Source organism: Homarus americanus, unplaced genomic scaffold (genome assembly GCF_018991925.1).
Source record: "Homarus americanus isolate GMGI-L3 unplaced genomic scaffold, GMGI_Hamer_2.0 scaffold39675, whole genome shotgun sequence".
In the NCBI taxonomy this organism is placed as follows: domain Eukaryota; kingdom Metazoa; phylum Arthropoda; class Malacostraca; order Decapoda; family Nephropidae; genus Homarus; species Homarus americanus.
This window is the reverse complement of record NW_024736071.1, coordinates 2,026,886-2,046,735: the sequence shown is the minus strand read 5'-3', so window position 1 is coordinate 2,046,735 and position 19,850 is coordinate 2,026,886.

The window sequence follows — 19,850 nt, the reverse complement described above, 5'->3', positions numbered from 1 at the left end:
TCTATGCAAGTGATAAGTGAGGTGTTAATAATGTTTTGATGCAGGGTGACAATGAATGTAGAAAATGCTGGTGGGAATTGTGTGAGCAAAGAGGAATGTGAAAGTTAACCATCTGCAGGAGGCTGCCAGGAGGAAAATAGAGGAGTCTGCTGCGAGCCTCCTTCAAGAGTAGTAAGTGCTAATGTAGTAATAATAATAATAATCATTATCATCATCATCATCATCGTCATCATCATCATCATCATCATCGTCATCATCATCATCATCATCATTATCCATTATTATTATTATTATATTATTATTATTATTTTTAACGAGTAAAATAATAGTGGATTTACCTGCTGGGTTTAGCATTTTGTAGACGACAGGCATGATTTAGCATGTGTGTACAATATAAAGAAAAACCTGCATGCATTTATATATAAATTTGTAAATGGTGGAAGTACACATTTTCTAATGTGCTTAGATGAATTGCGGGTAAGCAGAAAGGCAATTTGACCAGGACATCGACATAACCTGAAAGATTATTTTATGAGAATGACAGCGAGAACCTGTGACTGTAAAATTTGGTAAAGTTTAGCTCTCACTGAGCTAAAACTTATGTTTTTCAAATCGATAAAATCTACATCTGTTATTTCTGCAGATTGAGAAATCGAGGCTCCACAGGCAAAAGTCTCAGAGGGAAAGGCGGCAGCAAAGGAGGGAACAATAAGAAAATGGAGCCGAAAGAAAAAAAGAAAGAAAATAAGAATGGCAAATATGGTACAAAGCCGAAAAAAGAAGTCTTACCGACGTCGGAGGAATATGTTACTCAAAGTGCTCTAACGGCAAGGTTAAAAAGGCGGCAAATGCTCAGCCGGAGAAAAAATGCTGTAAGTATTTTTATACAAAGTTAAGTATGCAGCAGACATGTTAAAAAGACTTTTACCATTACCTGGATTGAACTTTTATTTTCTATAACACGCGATAAGATTCAATATATCATCATCCACCCCAGTGACCAGTGTAGTAATGTAAGGGGTTAAATTGTTCTGCCACTTGACATTTGTGCTTATCGCCTTCATCTGGAAGGTCAACTACCTGGAGCTATGAACTTACCTCAAAGTACGACGAAAGCCAACATTTTATCACAAGTTGGATTTAATGTGTGTGTGTGTGTGTTTTTTTTTTTATGTATGTATGTATGTATGTATGTATGTATGTATGTATGTATGTGTGTGTGAATTGAATTTTAATTTTGCCGTGGAGAGCAGGTAGTTTATTGTGTACTCCTTACTTATCCTGTGAATGGTGGCGCAAAGGATTAGAGAGTATAGAGGCCACAAAGGGTGTTTATCCTGCCCTTTGGTCATGATATTATGGCATTGGTGATACAATTCCCGAAAGTACATTGTTTTGTTTAAATCGGTACATAGAATTTATATTAGGTGCGCTAGATGCGAAGTGTGGATACAGCCTAAGTATGAGGTATCTTCCCATCACAGATAAAGTGCTGTGCCCATCGCATATCTATCCTTACAATATTTTTTTAATTTTTTTTCGAACTATGACGTAGTGTTGGAATGTGCAGCCTTGTGTCTGACTGCACACTTTACATTTAGAGTTGTTCACATCTGTTTGTGGGGCATACTGCCCGGGGAATGCAATAAAGCCTAACCTTAGTCTGTGATAGAAATATTATTATCTTGTGATTTTGTTACTTGCTTCATATGAACATATCACGTGATACATCTTATCATAGTATTAAATAGTCAGTTGGCTAAAGCCTCTTTTGCATTTATCTCTTGCTTCAAATTCATCAAGTTCTTTTCTGATTACAGTTTTGGGGTTCTGTTTGACTGTCTAGATTTTATTCAACATTGTATATATTGGACGCGAGTTTAGCTAAGGCATCAACTCTATCGTGTTGACTGACGCGTATGTGAGAGGGGGATCCACAGTAGGTTGACCCTAATACCCCCGTCAACAGAGTGGGTGACAATCTGAGTTTAGGGTATCAAGAACGGGTAGTGATTTTGAGACTGCCAGTGGTGATGTCTTGAAGCAGTTTCTGGGCTGTGAGTATAGCAAATGGTTCAGTTTTTTGAGTGAATGCCCAGTTATTAATTCTAGCTGCGTTCTCTATTATATTACCGTTGGGATTTGGTCCACAATAACCCAGCACTTCCGGGCCTTCCACAGACAGTGTTGAAGAGCCGTCATTGTAGATGGTTTTGTATTGATGCTATTTTCAGTTTTATAGGTTATGTATGTGTTCCAAAAGGCTCTTTGGTGTATCAACCATGTACAGATTGTATTGTCCAAACATTCTAATATGTGTAGCAATGGATTTGGATCTATTTAAATTCACCAGTTTCATATTTAATATATTTTAGCATTTCCTAAAGCAATTTTGTCTGGGCTATCATGAGCTTGGTCCCCAGTTACAGTATTCTGTTGTTTTGACTCTGGGTAGTTCTAGTTCTTTCCTCATATTGAATACTTTGGTGTTCATGGGACAGCCCCTAAGTTAATTCTAAGAGCTTTATTTTGCATCTTTTTAGGCCCATCAATGCCTCTCCCGTCACGAGGACCATGGTCGTGTGAGGTAATCTATCACAGATCTTATCATACGTGCATTGGAGGTTATTGCCCTGTCATAGATCACATTGACGGCTGGTCTGTTTTAAACAGTGGATTCTTATTGTAGCTACTTACTTAATAATATGTGGATAACTGTTTAGTTATCCCAAGGAAAAACACCTTTTCCTCTCAACGTTTTTACACCAAGGCTCCTTGTCTAAGTCGCCCATTTTGAACATAGTTGTCAATACGTTTTTTCCCACGCTGCGTAAGTGCAAACTCATCATTTGCCTTAAATCAACCGTAATTTGCCAGACCATTATCAGCCAGGGGTCATCTTTGAATGTAGTGGTTGATGTGAATGTGGTTTGTCAGTGCTTGAGTTGCCACACTCAGCAACTCCGCAGATATAAACCCATGGGAGGGAGGAGAACAGCCTCCCCTCTGACTTCGTATAGAATTGTTCTCAGAATGTTGGCAGGTGTTCCCCTCGATATAGTCATTCAGTTTAACTTAGTGAATTTAGTGAATATCAGTGTTCATGTTGTAACAGTGAAATTGTCATTTACCCAGTGTAAATTAATATAAAATGAAAAATGCCCGTCTGTTGTTGTTAGACGAAAGATTGTTTGTGATTGGTCATCATCATTCCCCTCCCTCTGGCGCATTTACAAATTGTTCTCCAGATCCAGTGTGTGGGCTATTTGAACACCCACCGACGCAGGTCGGTGATACCACAGCCAGCCAACGACATCGCTGATTCGACACAATTAAAACTGCAAGTCCGCCTGTACAGATCCCAGACCACCAATGTGTTAGACAACACCCATCATAACAGCTGCAGCCAGTTGGACGCCAGGTTCTACCCTGGGACACCCCTGGAAGATAATGGCCCACAGTGTTTGTTGTATATGATTGTGATAATTATCTGAAATATCATTATCCCATGATGGGTAGTACCCAGGAAAAATTGTTAGTCCAGCATATCGTACAGTGCAATTGCATCCTCAACATCACCCCCAACAGTCCTAATGAAGGACCAACATAAGATTGTCATGATACGTAATGTAACACCACCAATGTTAGAAGTAAAAGTATCCACGTGATTGCATTGAGTCCCTGTAACATTAAATATCAGTATTCACATATTGTATTTGTAGTGCATCCTCTCCATATTTATTCACGAGTTTGAGGGATTTGGGAATAGTTAAAGAAGTCTACACAGATCCCAACAGGCAACAACAATAAAAAACAAAGACAGTCCCGGACTATAAAAGGGTAGACAAAAGGATCACGAGTTTTTGTTGTGTATATTAAGTACCATATTCATAACAAAATATTCAGCTTTTTCTATAATTTACCCTTAACCAAACTTAACCTAAACATACGCCAACATTGGTTTAACAGTATATACATATTTATACAACATACACAACATTTTGAAGCAAGTGGGCGTTGGGAGGCAATATAGGATGTAAATACTTAAGTCTTGAGGAATACGAGATGGCTGTGATGGGCTAGTGTGTAGAAGAAGATGGTAAGGTAGTCACTTGTGCGTGGGTTTTCAGGATAGGTGATCCTAGTGTGGTCACTTTCACAGTGAACTGAACTCTCCTCGAACTGGAGCTGATATGCGATGTATGGGGATTTAGAATATAGTTAAAGTCTACCCAGATTCAACAGGCAACAACAATAAAAAAAAAAGTCAATCGGACTATAAAAGGTAGACAAAGGATGCGAGTTTTTTGTGTATAATAAAGTACCATAAATTCCTTAACAAAATATTCAGCTGTCTATAATTTACCCTTAACCATACTTAACCTTAACATACACAACATTGGCTTAACAGTATATACATATTTATACAACATACAACATTTTGAAACAGAAGTGGGCCGGGGAGGCAATATGGGATAACAAATACTTAAGTCGGCAGGCTGAGATGGCCGACGAGTAAACGTGAGTATTGAAGATGGTAGGTAGTCACTGTGCGTGAATTTCAGGATAGGTGAGCCTAGGTGTGGTCACTTCCCAGAGTGAAATGAACTCTCCTCGAACTGGAGCTGATGAGGAAGACTTGGAGGAGGTGATGCAACAACCAGGATATGGAGAATGGAAACCCGGAGTGGTAACTAAGACTAGTCTACTCGGGTTTCGTCTCCTAGATGGCGTTGCTCGTGGTGCTGGGTAGGTAGATCACGACAATTGATGCGTGGTCCGTGGCAGGTGATCGCCTTGTGCGTCTGATAGCTGCTGCATTTCCACTGGAGCTCGGGATAAGAGGTCAGCAATCAGGTTGTCACCTTTATGTACCAGACTTTGATTATGGGGCTGGGTGAGGAGGGGCCCAGCGGAGGATTCTGATTGGAGTCTTGGTTTTTGGATGAGCGTGGCGGGTTATGGTGGTGAAGACTATGGTTGTTTGTGGGCGAGATTAGGTAACATTCAAACTTCTTTATTGCCAACACCAGAGCCAGGGCCTCCTTCTCTATGGTCGAGTAGTTGGTCTGATGTTTTTCAACTTGGGAGTAGTATGCCACAGGGTGAAGGACATCAGTGGTTGGGTCGGGTTGTGCAGACTGGCCCCCACTCCGACACCGCTAGCGTTGATTTGCAGATGGAAGGGCAAAGGGTGTAGTCAGGGGGTGGACTACAGGCTTGGAGGCAAGGAGGCTTTGAGGCGGTGGAAAGACTGGTCACCTCTGGTTCCAGATGTAAGGGACGCAGAACTGGTAAGGTCTGTGAGGGGTCCGGCCACGCTGGAGGATTACTGCAGAACCGGCAGTAGTAACACATCCCCAGGAAGCGCAGAGTTCCTTCCTCGTCCTTGGGTGGGGAAGGACAAGATGGCTTTAACGTTTGCGTCCTTGGGTCTCACCATACCATGCCCAATGATATGTCCCAGGTAAGTCACTGAGGCCCGGCAAAAGCAGATTTAGCCGGTTTATGGTGAATCCAGTCTCTTGCAGTCGTGCGAACAGATATCTCAAACGCACCAGATGTTCGTCGCGTCCGACACCACCACCGAGGTCATCCAGGTAGGCGAACGTCCCATCTAGGTCCTGAATCAGGTAATCGATGCCCTCTGGAATGTGGCGGAGCATTAGAAAACCAAATATTTTGTTAGGAATTTATGGTACTTTATTATACACAACAAAAACTCGCATCCTTTGTCTACCTTTTATAGTCCGATTGTCTTTGTTTTTTATTGCTGTTGCCTGTTGGGATCTGGGTAGACTTTTAACTATATTCTAAATCCCCAACTCACAACACTTGGAGTGTCGTGTTAGTGAGAGTATAGTTCTAAGTCTAATTTCATTTAATAAACCATCTTTTTATATGTTGGGGTATCATTATCCCTGTAGTATTACCTTTGTTTTCCCCATATCTTCGTACCAGTAATTACCCTAACTCCTGTGTCTAACTCTCGAGCTATGCTACCACAGATAAGAGGTTAGGGGTATGTGTATGAGAGGTAGTAACTAGAAAATAGCTAACATATGGAATTAATAAAGTCAGAAATTGAAAGAAAGAAGTTTGAAGAGAGAACCAATTAAGAAATAAAGTAAAGAACAGAAGAAAGTAGAAAAGAAAGGAGAAAATTAAATATATTTACAACACCTTCCTACAAATTGTTTTAAAAGTAGTGGGATAAAAGAAATTAAAGTAAAGAGAAGAATCCCCTATATTCACAACTCTGACTTGAATCTGTTATGAGAGCCTTGGTGTTCAGGTGCATGTCAGCTACCTATACCTGACACATGCGTCAAGGGAATGGGGTCACGTGATGATAGTGTGAGTAGTAACGTCATGTGTATTGGACATAAGTTTTTGTAGTGACAAATGTGCCATGTCTTTATTGTACTTTAATTTTACTTTTATATTCTTCACCATTGATAGGCTCTTTAGCCGCTTGGGCCATCGGTCATGTCTGTTTACCTGTTGGCAAGTACTGGGCGTGCTGGCTCTGAATGTATCTGAACCTGCTCCAGTACTTGTTAAGTCTGGTCTTAAAAGAACTCACCCGATGCCTTCACAATACTCCTTAGATTGTTCCAAGAGTTCATAACTCTAACTCCGAAAAGTTACCTCTCACAGTTTTCTGGATTTTTTTTTCGGGGATTAGCTCACCGGGCACAGGTCACTGACCCACATCAGGGCCTGAAGGGCGAAATTTAAATAATAATAATAATAACAATAATAATTCAGATAGTAAAATTTTTATAATGAAAAATACTATAATAAAATAAAGAAAATAATGAAAACAATAATAATAATAATAATAATAATAATAATAATAATAATAATAAAGATCATAAAGAAATAAAAAAAAAGAAATAAAAGTGAGAAATTATATACAGTATGTATGTTGTGTTGTCAATAGTAAGAGAAACAACTGAGACCTTGCAATAGTGTGTAAATGGGGCAGAAAGTCAGATAATAATCTGACTTTCTGCTGACAATGATAATTATCATTAACTCGAATACGCTGGTTAGCTTCAAACATAGGTTGGATGGATATATAAGCGATAGCGGATGGGTGAATACAGGACTGCCTAGTGGGCCAATTAGGCCCGCTGCAGTTTCCTCCATTCTTATGAACTTATGAAACTCCACCTAGTAGCTCAAATGACATTATGACTGAAAGCAGCACGAACCCGATTTTATCGCCTGCTGTGTTGGCTGGTGCACAACAGTTACATAGCAAGGAACTATTTACTGTAGAATCACAGTACATTACATTTGCCAAATGAGGTGATGGAACTCTTGTTGTATGTCTGAGTGAAAGTATACAGGTAGAAGGCTTGTCACTTGTGTTTACCTTAAAACAGTCAGGTCAGGTAGTCTAACGGATGTGTTCTAAATAGAAAAGGGGGATAGGTAACCTTAAGAAAGGGTTGTTGATGGGTAATTTCCTTGTATAAATAAAGCGGCCATGCCAAATGGTAGTATACATGAGGATTTGAATGAAAAATCACACATTCATGATAAGAAAAGTCAATAGCTCTACAAGTGAAAATCGTTGACACCCTGTCATTTGATTGAAAATGTCAAGGAGGGCCACCAGACTGGTGTCTGCACTTTGGCACCTCAGCTACCCTGAGAGATTAGAGCGCCAGAAATTTCCTCGCTTACACTACAGACGGGCTAGGGGGACTCTAAATGAGGTGTATAAACATCTCAAGGCCACTACTAAGTCGAGTGTCCTTATCTGGAGCTAGCGGACGCTCGCCCCATCAAAAAATTATGACCAAGCCCCAGGTTGCTAACACTGGTCAACAGCCAAAATGGTTCACATATGAGATCATGCTCACACAACTAATTTCATATTGCTGAATTCAGATCTGATATTTGTTTTGTTCTATCAGACACAACATATATATATATATATATATATATATATATATATATATATATATATATATATATATATATATATATATATATATATATATATATATATATATATATATATATATATATATTAAATGGTCCTGATTTTTCAACTTTGGAATTTTTACCAGGTAGGTATGTACTGTATGTATATATATATATATATGTACGTATATATATATATATATATATATATATATATATATATATATATATATATATATATATATAAATGTATATATATATATATATATATATATATATATATATATATATATATATATATATATATATATATATATATATGTCTGATAGAACAAAACAAATATCAGATTCGAATTCACAATTATGAAATTAGTTGTGTGAGCATGATCTCATATGAACCATTTTGGCTGTTGACCAGTGTTAGCAACCTGAAATATATATATATATATATATATATATATATATATATATATATATATATATACATATATATATATATATTAGGGTGGTCCTTATTTTTTTCAACTTTGGAATTTTTTACCACAGACCTTGCTAAAAGTGTCCATTTAGGAAAAAACATTGTGTGTAGAGTTATTTTTAAATATATTAATATTTAAAGGTTTCTCAAAGCTGTCAAAAATTAAGTAATCGATGTAGTCGATTACTTTGTAGCCGATTACTCCCACCACTAGTGCGTCGCATTTGGCACGATTTGGTGAGTTTTTGCTGGTCGTGATTGATGATTGGGGAAATTAGAAACAGTTCTGCAGAGTATTCTCATTATTCATTTATATTAATAGTTAATATCTATATTCCTCAGGTCAAAATGGCTAATGCAGGAGTAAAAACACGAGAAAATGTGTATTTGATAAAGACATTATGTGATGACATTACAGGGGCTAAGTTACCTTCAAACAGGCAAGTGTTACAGTATTTTTTAAGCCTGCATCGCATACAGAAAAAAACATCAGAGTGGCAGCTAGGGAAGTCACAGACAAAGTTCTTCAATTTTAGACAAAAGCAAACATTCCCACACACCTCAAACCAGATTCTGTGAATCAAGTGCACAAAATGTTTGACAAGTGCAGTAGTTTGAAAAAGAACTCTTCAAGCAAGACAGAAACTCAAAAGCAGAAAGAGAAAGAGTTCACTGATACATTTGAAGATCTCTTTGACATTGCACATGTGAATGCTTTGAATATGATGACAGTTCAGGAGTATAAGGATTTCTTAATAGCTCAACGAGAAAAAGGCGTCGTGGGGCAATGTCATCTCTTGACAAAGTATTCCTGAAAAGACAGAAACGAAGAGAAAAAACTCTCAAGAAAGCAATGAAAAGGAAATTGGCTGCAGACAGTGCAGAGGAAGAAGCCAAAAAATGCCAGGCCATCGTTGTCTTGGACAGCAGTAGTACGTCTTCTTCTGAGGAATCCAACCCAGTTCCTGGCCCATCAGCACTTCAAACTCCACCTACTGTCAAGAAGCGTGGGCGAAAAGAAGTTCTAACTCCAGAACTTTCTGCAGCATTAAATCGGACCAAGTCCTCAGATAGAATGGCCATGCACATTGTCACCCAAACTGCTCTGAGTCTGGGCCATGATGTCAGTGAATTCATTCTGAATCGATCAAGCATCAGGAGGAAACGTCAGCATCATCGCAGTAGCAGGGCAGCTGAAATCCTTTCAAACTTCAAACCAGAGTCAGTTTTAATTGTTCACTGGGATGGTAAATTGATGCCTGATTTGACGGGGCATGGGGGCCATGTTGACAGACTCCCAGTTCTTGTCTCAGGCAATGGCATCTCCCAACTTCTTGCTGTTCCAAAACTTCCCTCTGGTACCGGTGATGAACAAGCAAAAGCTGTTGTGAAGGCTTTGCAGCAATGGCACATTGCAGACATCGTGCATGGCATGTGTTTTGATACAACAAGCTCAAATACTGGTCACCACAAGGGTGCGTGTGTCAAAATTGAGCAGTTGCTGGGTCGTGATTTGCTATATTTTGCCTGCCGCTACCATGTACTAGAACTTGTAGCTGGAGCTGCTTTTGAAGCTGTAATGGGGCACTCAGCTGCTCCTGACATACAGCTGTTCCGAAGATTCCAAGCCAAATGGGAACAAATTGACAAACAGAAGTTTGAAGACTCCTCTACCGCCGATCTGGCAGAAGAATCGGTCAGAGCTGTTAGGGACGATCTAACCAACCATATATATATATATATATATATATATATATATATATATATATATATATATATATATATATATATATATATATATATATATATATATATATATATATATATATATATATATATATATATATATATATATATATAACCACAAGGAAAGAAAGAAAACACAGTGTTTTCTTCTTTCCTTGTCAGTTATCCTTTATACTCCTGAATCCTTGTGCACCTACAGTAATTGCATATATATATATATATATATATATATATATATATATATATATATATATATATCTTGATAAAATCACACGGGAAAAGGAAAACAACGGAGCACCTTAGCTTTCGTCTTTATTCAAGACATCTTCAGAGGCAACTGGATTACATGGACAGAGATAGGCTCAAATATACCGGGTGACCTTAAAAACATGAGGTCAGGTCATAATGATGTCATCCACTAATCCCCACACCAACACACACGTCAGGTCAGGTCAAAAATAAGGGACCCACTAAATAACTATCATACATCTAGATCAAAGGTTTTCAAAGCATTTTTAACCTTGGGCCACTGACAAATAAATTTATGTAACATATTATCAGTTTTGAACTGACCATCACTAAGGTTTATTGATTTTAATTCCTTAATCAAACTAGCTTCAATCAGAAGTCTTTCTGTGACACAAGATGATTTAAATACTTCTAAGCTTTTTTCCCAAGCAATGGGATGATTATTATTCCTAACATGAACGAACAAGGCACTGCTTTCAGATGCTGTTCTGATATTGTACTTATGTTGTTTGATTCTGAGCTGCAGTGTTTTTCCTGTCTGTCCTACATAATTACAATTACATTTGCTACATGGAATACAATAAACACTTCCATTTACATTCAAACTTGGGCTATTTCATATTAACATATTGGTAATGGTTGAATCATACTTGAAAACAACATTAATATTTAGTAGCTTAAGGGACCGAACTAACGGGACAAATTCATTACGATAGGGCAGAGTCAAAATATTCTTAAGTGTAGGAATTTGCCTGGTTTGAGAGGAATGAAAGGATTTCTTAGCCCTTTTAAAACAACGATCAACAAACACAGAAGGGTACCCGAGTTTCTGTGCAATGGAACGAATGTGTTTCAATTCATCGTCAATAAATTCAGAGTCACAAATACGAAGACATCTTAAGAACATAGCAGAAAAAACTGACATTTTGGTAGACTCCAGGTGATTCAATAAAAAGTGTATTTAACTGTCTACCTGTGTGGGCTTTCTGTATACCTTAAATTTGTAGTTTTGGCCATTTCTCATGATAAGCTCACAATACGTGCTTTCATCACTAAGTAATAAATGGATCCCTTCCATTCCTTGATATGCTTATCATGAGAAATGGCCAAAATTACAAATTTAAGGTATACAGTTTTAGGATGACCTCGCTAGTCTTGTAACTAACACTCCTTTGTATGAACCCAAGTACTGTATTAGCCTTGTTACGAGCAAAAACACATTGTTTACTTGGCTTAAGGTTCCTACTTATCATTTCTCCTAAATCTCTCTCGCAGTCGGATTTCTCTATGGCATTTTTGTTCATCTGGTATCTGGTTTCCCTGTTTACATCTCCTATACTGAGCACTTTACATTTGTCCACGTTAAATTTCATCTGCCATTTTTCAGACCATTCGAAGAATTTGTTTAGATCTTCCTGTAGTTTTGCGGAGTCCTCGTCAGATTTAATAACACGTCCTATTTTAGTGTCATCAGCAAATTTACTTATGTTGCTGTCTATGCTGAGAACACAATGTGGATCAGCGCTGTGTCAAACCGTCTTTCCTCAAACGCTGGAAACTTGCTTGCATCCTCTCTTGTGAACACCAAGGAAAAGAATTTGTTCAATGCCTCCTCCTTGTCCTGGTCTGAATCTGCGTAACTACCATCTTCAAGCCTCAGATCCGATACGCCTACTCGCGTAACGGTAGAATGTGTTTGGGTTTGACTTGACCTCCTTTGCAATCCGCCACTGGAATTTTTTTCAGCCCTTCTGTATTCTGACTTTACTTAGTTCCTGGACATGGCATACATCCCTCTGTCTTGCTTATGGTTTTTCCTAAGCCACGTCTCAAATTTTTTAGATTTTTTCTTAACTTTGTCAACTGCCGTATGAATCATGTGTAACGGTCTCCTTGCATTCCTGGAGCTAATGGGTTTGGTCTTGGGCAAATATTTATTGAAAAAATATTTCACTTTACTAGCTATGATATTCAGCGTAGTGTCTGCGTTCTTATATCTTAGTGAGTCAGGCCAGTGAATATCCCCCATCGCCTACCTCATCCGTCGTAATTGCACTTTGTAATCTTTGAACCTTGGCCTGCTTTTGTCATGAACCAAGTAACAGTTTCAGACAGCGTTACGTGGTGACTGGTGCCAACAGGGGCTAGATGGTCCAACTTGGCTACCATACCCTCCTTGTTAGTTATGATGAGGTCCAGCGGTTTGGGTGTTTATTCCCCTATAATAGATACAGTGAACAATGTTTTTAGACATTTACAGAGATAAATCTTGAGTAACTTGGTTAATTACAGGTGACAATTTGTGATCTTTTTTACACATGGAGTGTAAAAAAAGTAGTAGTATTGGACAATCTGGTGAGCATAAATCTCTTGTTTTTCCCCATTAAAAACCCTAATTTGGGGTGTAACATGACTGTACTTTAATGTACAGCTTGTATTCAAATGTACTAAGTTATTACTAAAAATTTTGTCTAGTGCAGGCATCACGAAAATTGTGACCAAGTCCCAGGTTGCTGATCTGACTTTCTGCCTCATTTACACACAATTGCAGGGTCTCAATCGTTTCTCTTATTATTGACAACACAACATACATATATTGTTTCTCACTTTTGATCTTTTCTTAATTTTTATATTTCTTTATTATTATTATTATTATTATTATTATTATTATTATTATTATTATTATTATTATTATTATTATCATCATTAATATCATTAATATTTTATTATTTTTTTTTATTTTTTATTAAAAATTTTGTTTACTATGAATTATTATTATTATTATTATTATTATTATTATTATTATTACATTTTTCCCCCCAGGCCCCGATGTGGGTCAGTGACCTGTGCCCGGGTGGGCTAATCCCTGTAAAAAAAAAAAAAAAAAAAACTTTGGGATGTTCCTACTCAAATTAATCGCTTTCTTACAAGACTTCCAGCAGTGCAAATTATATTCTGCTAAATCAAGTCCGTGACATTTTATAAGAGAAAAACTTAAATTCCCTGTATTGTATGATACTGAGTCACAGACCTCAGATTCTCAGTAAGCTGAAAAGTTCACAGGTTACGGCAATAATCCAAGTTTAAAGTCAAACCAAACAACCACAGTTGTGACTTCCTGACAACCGTAACCGCAACTGCAGAGCTTTGAAATCTGACAACCGGGACATCACTTCTTTATACGAACACTTTCAAAACTAAAAATATTGGAATAAATATTTACCACTTGTTATTCTGGTGATCTGAATATGACTCTAAGTCGCTTTGAGTACACTTGTAATTAACAATGAAAAAACTAAATATCAGGTCAGAAATTATGAACAAGGGGATTTTTTTAATGGATTAAGGCTAGAGAAAATTGATGTTTACAAATACCTTGGGATGTACAGTGGATACAAGTCCAACAATAAAGTACGTGAGCTGCAATACCTGGAAAATGCATGCAAAGACCTTTACGAACTTTGACATGGAAGGGAAATGGCACAGGTAATCCTATTTTAAAGATGGTTTATATCAGTACTATACGTTCAGTTATTGATTATGCAGCTCCCATCCTTATAATGTACAGAAAGAAACTTATTCCAAAGCTTGAAGTGATGCAAAACGAGGCCATGAGAATTGCTTAAGGGTGTCAACGGAACACTAGAATTGAAATAATGAAAATGGAGTTAGATTTACCAAGTATAGAACAGAGTAAAGGAACTTGCTGTAGCCGCTACTCTTAGGACCATTAGGAGAGGAGGAGATAATAGGTTCTCCTGTACAATAATGTGCTTAAATGAAAGAACAGATCTTGGCAATGTGTGAAAGTATGCAAGGCTATTGTATAATAATATGATGGAGTATGGAGTAGATAAATATTGCATTTCATTACAAACTTATTTAATGTTTAGACCATGACAGGAAGGATGCATTGCAGTAGATATTTTACAGCTTTAGGGGAGAAAAGATGATTGGCATCCCAGTTATTTACTGGGATCAGTATTAAGTAACCTCATCCACGCTGGCTGAACTGCACGCAATTTGTGAATGACTCTAGGTTGCTATAGAGATATGTAAGGAAACATATATTTTTGTTGATAGTAAAAGTGCATTTGAAGCTTTGCAGAGTAAAAATCCATGTAACTTTTATATTGTTAATGTCTGTGAACGACCTGTCATAGTGCAGTTTGTATGGATTCCATCACATGTGGGGATTCATTTCAATTAGATGGCTGACAAATTGGCCAAAAAGCTGCAGAAAAGATGTATATAAATATTGTTAGCAATGTAAGTATTAGAACGATAAAGAGGGAAATTAAAAGAAAAAGAGAGGAATGGGAAAAAGCAAGAGGAGAAGTGATTGCCATATGTAGCGAGAGTTTTCAGCATTATTTGTATGTTTTACAAAACACCAGTGTAACTTACGGGACTAACTTACCATCTGTTGACACTGTTATAATGAGACTAAGATTGGGATACAAATATTACTTATTTCTTGAAACAAGTTTGTTGGGTGATTAACACTGGAAAAATTTAAGTAATTCTTGCAATGTATAAAAATTTTGCTCCAAGGATATGACATTTAATTTTGTATAGGATTACATTATCTGTTCTTTTAATGTAGTACAGTGTTCATGTCAAAATGAACTATTTCATTGGTGCAAAAATAATTATTGTATTAACATTTATAACTTTTTGTAAGCCCCAGAAGGGGATGACAAAGGTGAGGATGGGAGTAGTATACTACCCTGTCCTTTTGATGTAATAGTTTTATGTCCAATAAAGTATTTTAATATCAATTTCAATTTTTTATTTAAGTATTAACTTTGTTTATTACTTTGTGTAGTTAATATATTATGCTTAAGTATATTATATTTTATTGTAATAGGTTTGTATATAGGATAGATAAGTGGAACTAATGTCAATAGGTAATTTAGATAAAGTTTATGTTTTGGCCATTCAGGATATAGTATGTCAGTATTTGACGGTAGAGGTGTGACGTCGTTGACCTACTGGTACACTCTAGTCAGTCTAGGCACAGTTGTCTTACGTTAAGTAGTATACCCTCTCTCTGGTGTTTTGGGAGTTGGCATTTATCTATTGAGATTTATTTTGCTTGATATTGATTTTGTGAGATCTTGTTGGACCTTCAGTCCTTATGCAGCCACTTCTTGTCATACTATTATTGTTATCTATTTTATTCTATGACCTGTTAACTTGACCTTTGTTGGGAGAACTTGGGATTAAGAATATAAAAATAAGCAGATTAATTTGAAAGACTTAAGTGATTTGTGTTTATGTAACGACCTACCCATTGGGTCGTAACACTACCGTCGAGTTAACTCGGTGACGGTTCCAGATTCTTATCCCATACAATGTATAGACGATTAAGTTGATTTAGCTGGTAAATCTAAATTCATTTCAAAACTAGACTTACTTAAAGGTTACTATCAAGTAAGACTGAAAAAGCTCAGTCAATCTCGGCATTCATAACTCCGTTTGGCCAATATCAGTATCTAGTTATGCCTTTGGGATGAGGAATAGTCCAACCACTTTCCAGAGTCTTATGAAATACCTCTTGCAAAACCTCGAAGCTGTTCATGTATACTTGGACGACATTCTGGTCTTATCAGAGACTTGATCTCACCACCTTGTACAGTTGTCAACCGTCCTGCAGTGGTTGGAGGAAGCACACCTGACCATCAACCTGGCCAAGACCACCTTCTGCAGAGCTACTGTGACTTACCTAGGACACGTGGTCGGCCAGGGCCGGGTCCGACCAAAGAAGGCCAACGTCGAAGCCATCCTAAAGTACCCTGTCTCAACAACTTGGAAGGCTCCCATGCGCTTCCTGGGCATGGCGAGGTCTTACCGTCGCTACTACCCTAACTTTGCTGCTGCCGCCACCCCTTTGACCCATCTCACCAGTGGAAAAGTCTACTTCTGCTGGACTACTATCTGCCAGAACTCCTTTGAACAACTGAAGCAGTTACTGGCCAGTGAACCTCTACTGACGTTCCCTTACTTTGTTCTTCCCTTCATCTTTCAAACCGTTGCCAGTGACCATGCTACAGGGACCGTTCTACTGCAGAAGGATGATAAAGAGGTCCTGCATCCTATTGCCTATCGCTCTGAAAAAATCAATGAACACCAACTGACATATAGTACCATTGAAAAGGAACCACTCAGCATCATCTCTGCTACCTATATGTCACTCGACCCCTGCTGATTTATATGGATCACAACCCTTTGACTTTCTTGGATCGGAACTAGCTTTAAAAACCAGTATTCCCTCCATTGGTTTTTATGTCTGCAACCCTACGACATCACAATACGGCACATATAAGGGAAGGATAACTTGTTAGCCGGCGCATCATCCAGAACCAGCTCATCATCACTCATTGGGACATCATCTTCATTTTTATAGCCGAGTCTTCAGAATAAGAATATTGCTCCTGCACTATTCAGTCTTACTCAAGTATTCTACATCACTATAGGAGAGGAGTAGCAAACGTAATGTTGGAATGCACAGTAAATTGATAAGAAACACCAACAACCAGCAACAATCAAACATTAACAATCGCAACACTCATACAACAGTTACATAAATATAAAACAATACCCTAACAATCACCCTAATCCTACCACATATAAATGTACATAAATAATTATAAACTTACATTACATTCTAAGCCAGAGTAACACAATTTGCTATCAACCACAACCTGCTCCGCCGACCACTGACCAGTGACCACCAGCTCCACACCCTCGTGTAGTCCCGGAAACCTCTGCACTCCTCTCTCATGCACCGATCAAGATCTGAACAACACAATTACGGAGCCCCGGAGAGCCGAACCATGAGCCCAAGCTATGGGCCATCCAATGTATCCATGATCCATGGGCCATCCAATGTTTCCATGATCCATGACTCGAGGTCCGGAACATCGAGTCGGGAGATCGAGTAACGGGGGTGGGGCAGTGGTTGTGCAGCAGCCATACACAAGTACCAGTCGGGTCCTCAAGCATATTCTATATCAAGCTTTGTGATAATATTTATATATATATATATATATATATATATATATATATATGATTGTTTCAAATATGTGTAAACAGACAAATTTCGTTGATAAACTGTAGTTAGTAATTAGTAGGCAGCTATCAAACGGGGAGGTACTACCGCCTGGGAAGATATTGGAAGCATAATGTGTTGTCTAATAGTAGACCCTGCTGCCATATGGAATCACTAAAATTGTGACCAAGTCCCAGGTTGCTCATCTGACTTTCTGCCTTGCACACAATTGCAGGGTCTCAATTGTTTATCTTACTTTGACATCACAACATACATATATTGTTTCTCACTTTTGATTTTGATTTATATTTTTGTATTTCGTTATGATTCTTTATTATTATTATTATTATTATTATTGTTAATCTTTATTATTTTATTTTTAATTTTGTATTTTTATTACTGTATAATTTTTATTTGTTATGAATTATTATTACTATTATTATTATTATTATTACTATTATTACTATTATCATTATTATTATTACTATTACATTTTCGCCCCCCAGGCCCCGAAGTGGGTCAGTGACCTGTGCCCGGGAGGGCTAATCCCCGTAAAAAAAATAAAAAAATAAAGATATATATATATATATATATATATATATATATATATATATATATATATATATATATATATATATATATATATATATATATATCTTGATAAAATCACACGGGAAAAGGGAAACAACGGAGCACCTTAGCTTTCGTCTTTATTCAAGACATCTTCAGAGGCAACTGGATTACATGGACAGAGAGAGGCTTAAATATACAGGGTGACCTTAAAAACATGAGGTCAGGTCATAATGATGACATCCACTAATCCCCACACCAACACACACGTAGAGGAGCTTAAGAGAAGGGTGGTGACGTGACTAGACAGGTCAGGTCAGAAAAAAGGGACCCACAAAATAACTGTCATACATCAAGATCAAAGGTTTTCAAAGCATTTTTAACCTTGGGCCACTGACAAATAAATTTATGTAACATATTATCAGTTTTGAACTGACCATCACTAAGGTTTATTGATTTTAATTCCTTAATCAAACTAGCTTCAACCAGAAGTCTTTCTGTGACACAAGATGATTTAAATATTTCAACTTTTTATATGCTGGATTTACATGAATATATATATATATATATATATATATATATATATATATATATATATATATATATATATATATATATATATATATATATATATATATATATATATATATATATATATATATATATATATATATATATATATATATATATATATATATATATATATATATATATATATATATTGATAAAATCACACAGGGAAAGGGGACACAATGGAGGACCTTACTTTTCGTCTTTATTTAAGACATCTTCAGAGGCAACTGAATTACAAAGACTGAGAGAGAGCTTATGTACACAGAGTGACCTTACAAAACATGAGGTCATGTCAAAAAAATGACATCCACTAATCCACACAGCAAACATAAGAAGAGATTATTTGAACGGGCGACATAACTAGTCATGTCACGTCAGGTTAAAAATATGAGACCCACTAGTCATCTATCATACATCTACTTTGCATGTTTTCAAAGCATTTTTAACCTTGGGCCACTGACAAATAAATTTGTGTCACATGTTATCAGTTTTGAACTGACCATCAGTAAGGTTTAAAGAATACATTTCCCTCATCAAACTTGCTTCAACCGGAAGTCTTTCTGTGACACATGATGATTTATACACTTCTAAACTGTTTTCCAAATCTTTGGGATGATTATTGTTCCTAACATGAACGAAAAGTGCACTGCTTTCAGATGCCGTTCTAATAATGTACTTGTGCTGTTTAATTCTGAGTTGCAAAGCTTTCCCAGTCTGACCTACATAATTTCCATTACAATTGCTACATAGAATACACTATACACTTTCATTTACATTCAAGGTTAGGCTATTCTTAATTAATATATTAGAAATAGTTGAGTCTACTTAAAAACAACATTAATGTTTAATAATTTAAGGGACTGAACTAACGGAACAAACTCTTTAATGTAGGAACTTGCCTAGTTTAAGTAGAAAAAAAAGGATTGTTTAGCCCTTTTAAAACAACGATCAACATACAATGAAGGGTACCTAAGTTTTTGTGCAATAGACTGAATGTGTTGCAGTTCTTCTTCAATAAATATACGCAAACATCTCAAAAACATAGCAGAGAAAATTTATATTTTGGTAGACTCATGGTGACGCGATAAAAAATGTATGCTTTCTGTACACCTTAAATTTATAGTAATGTCCATTTCTCATGATAAGCATATCAAGAAATGAAAGGGATCCATTTATGTGTCTTTCAATTTTGAAGGTAATATTAGGGACAAGAAAATTAAGCTTGTCTAAGAAATCCAT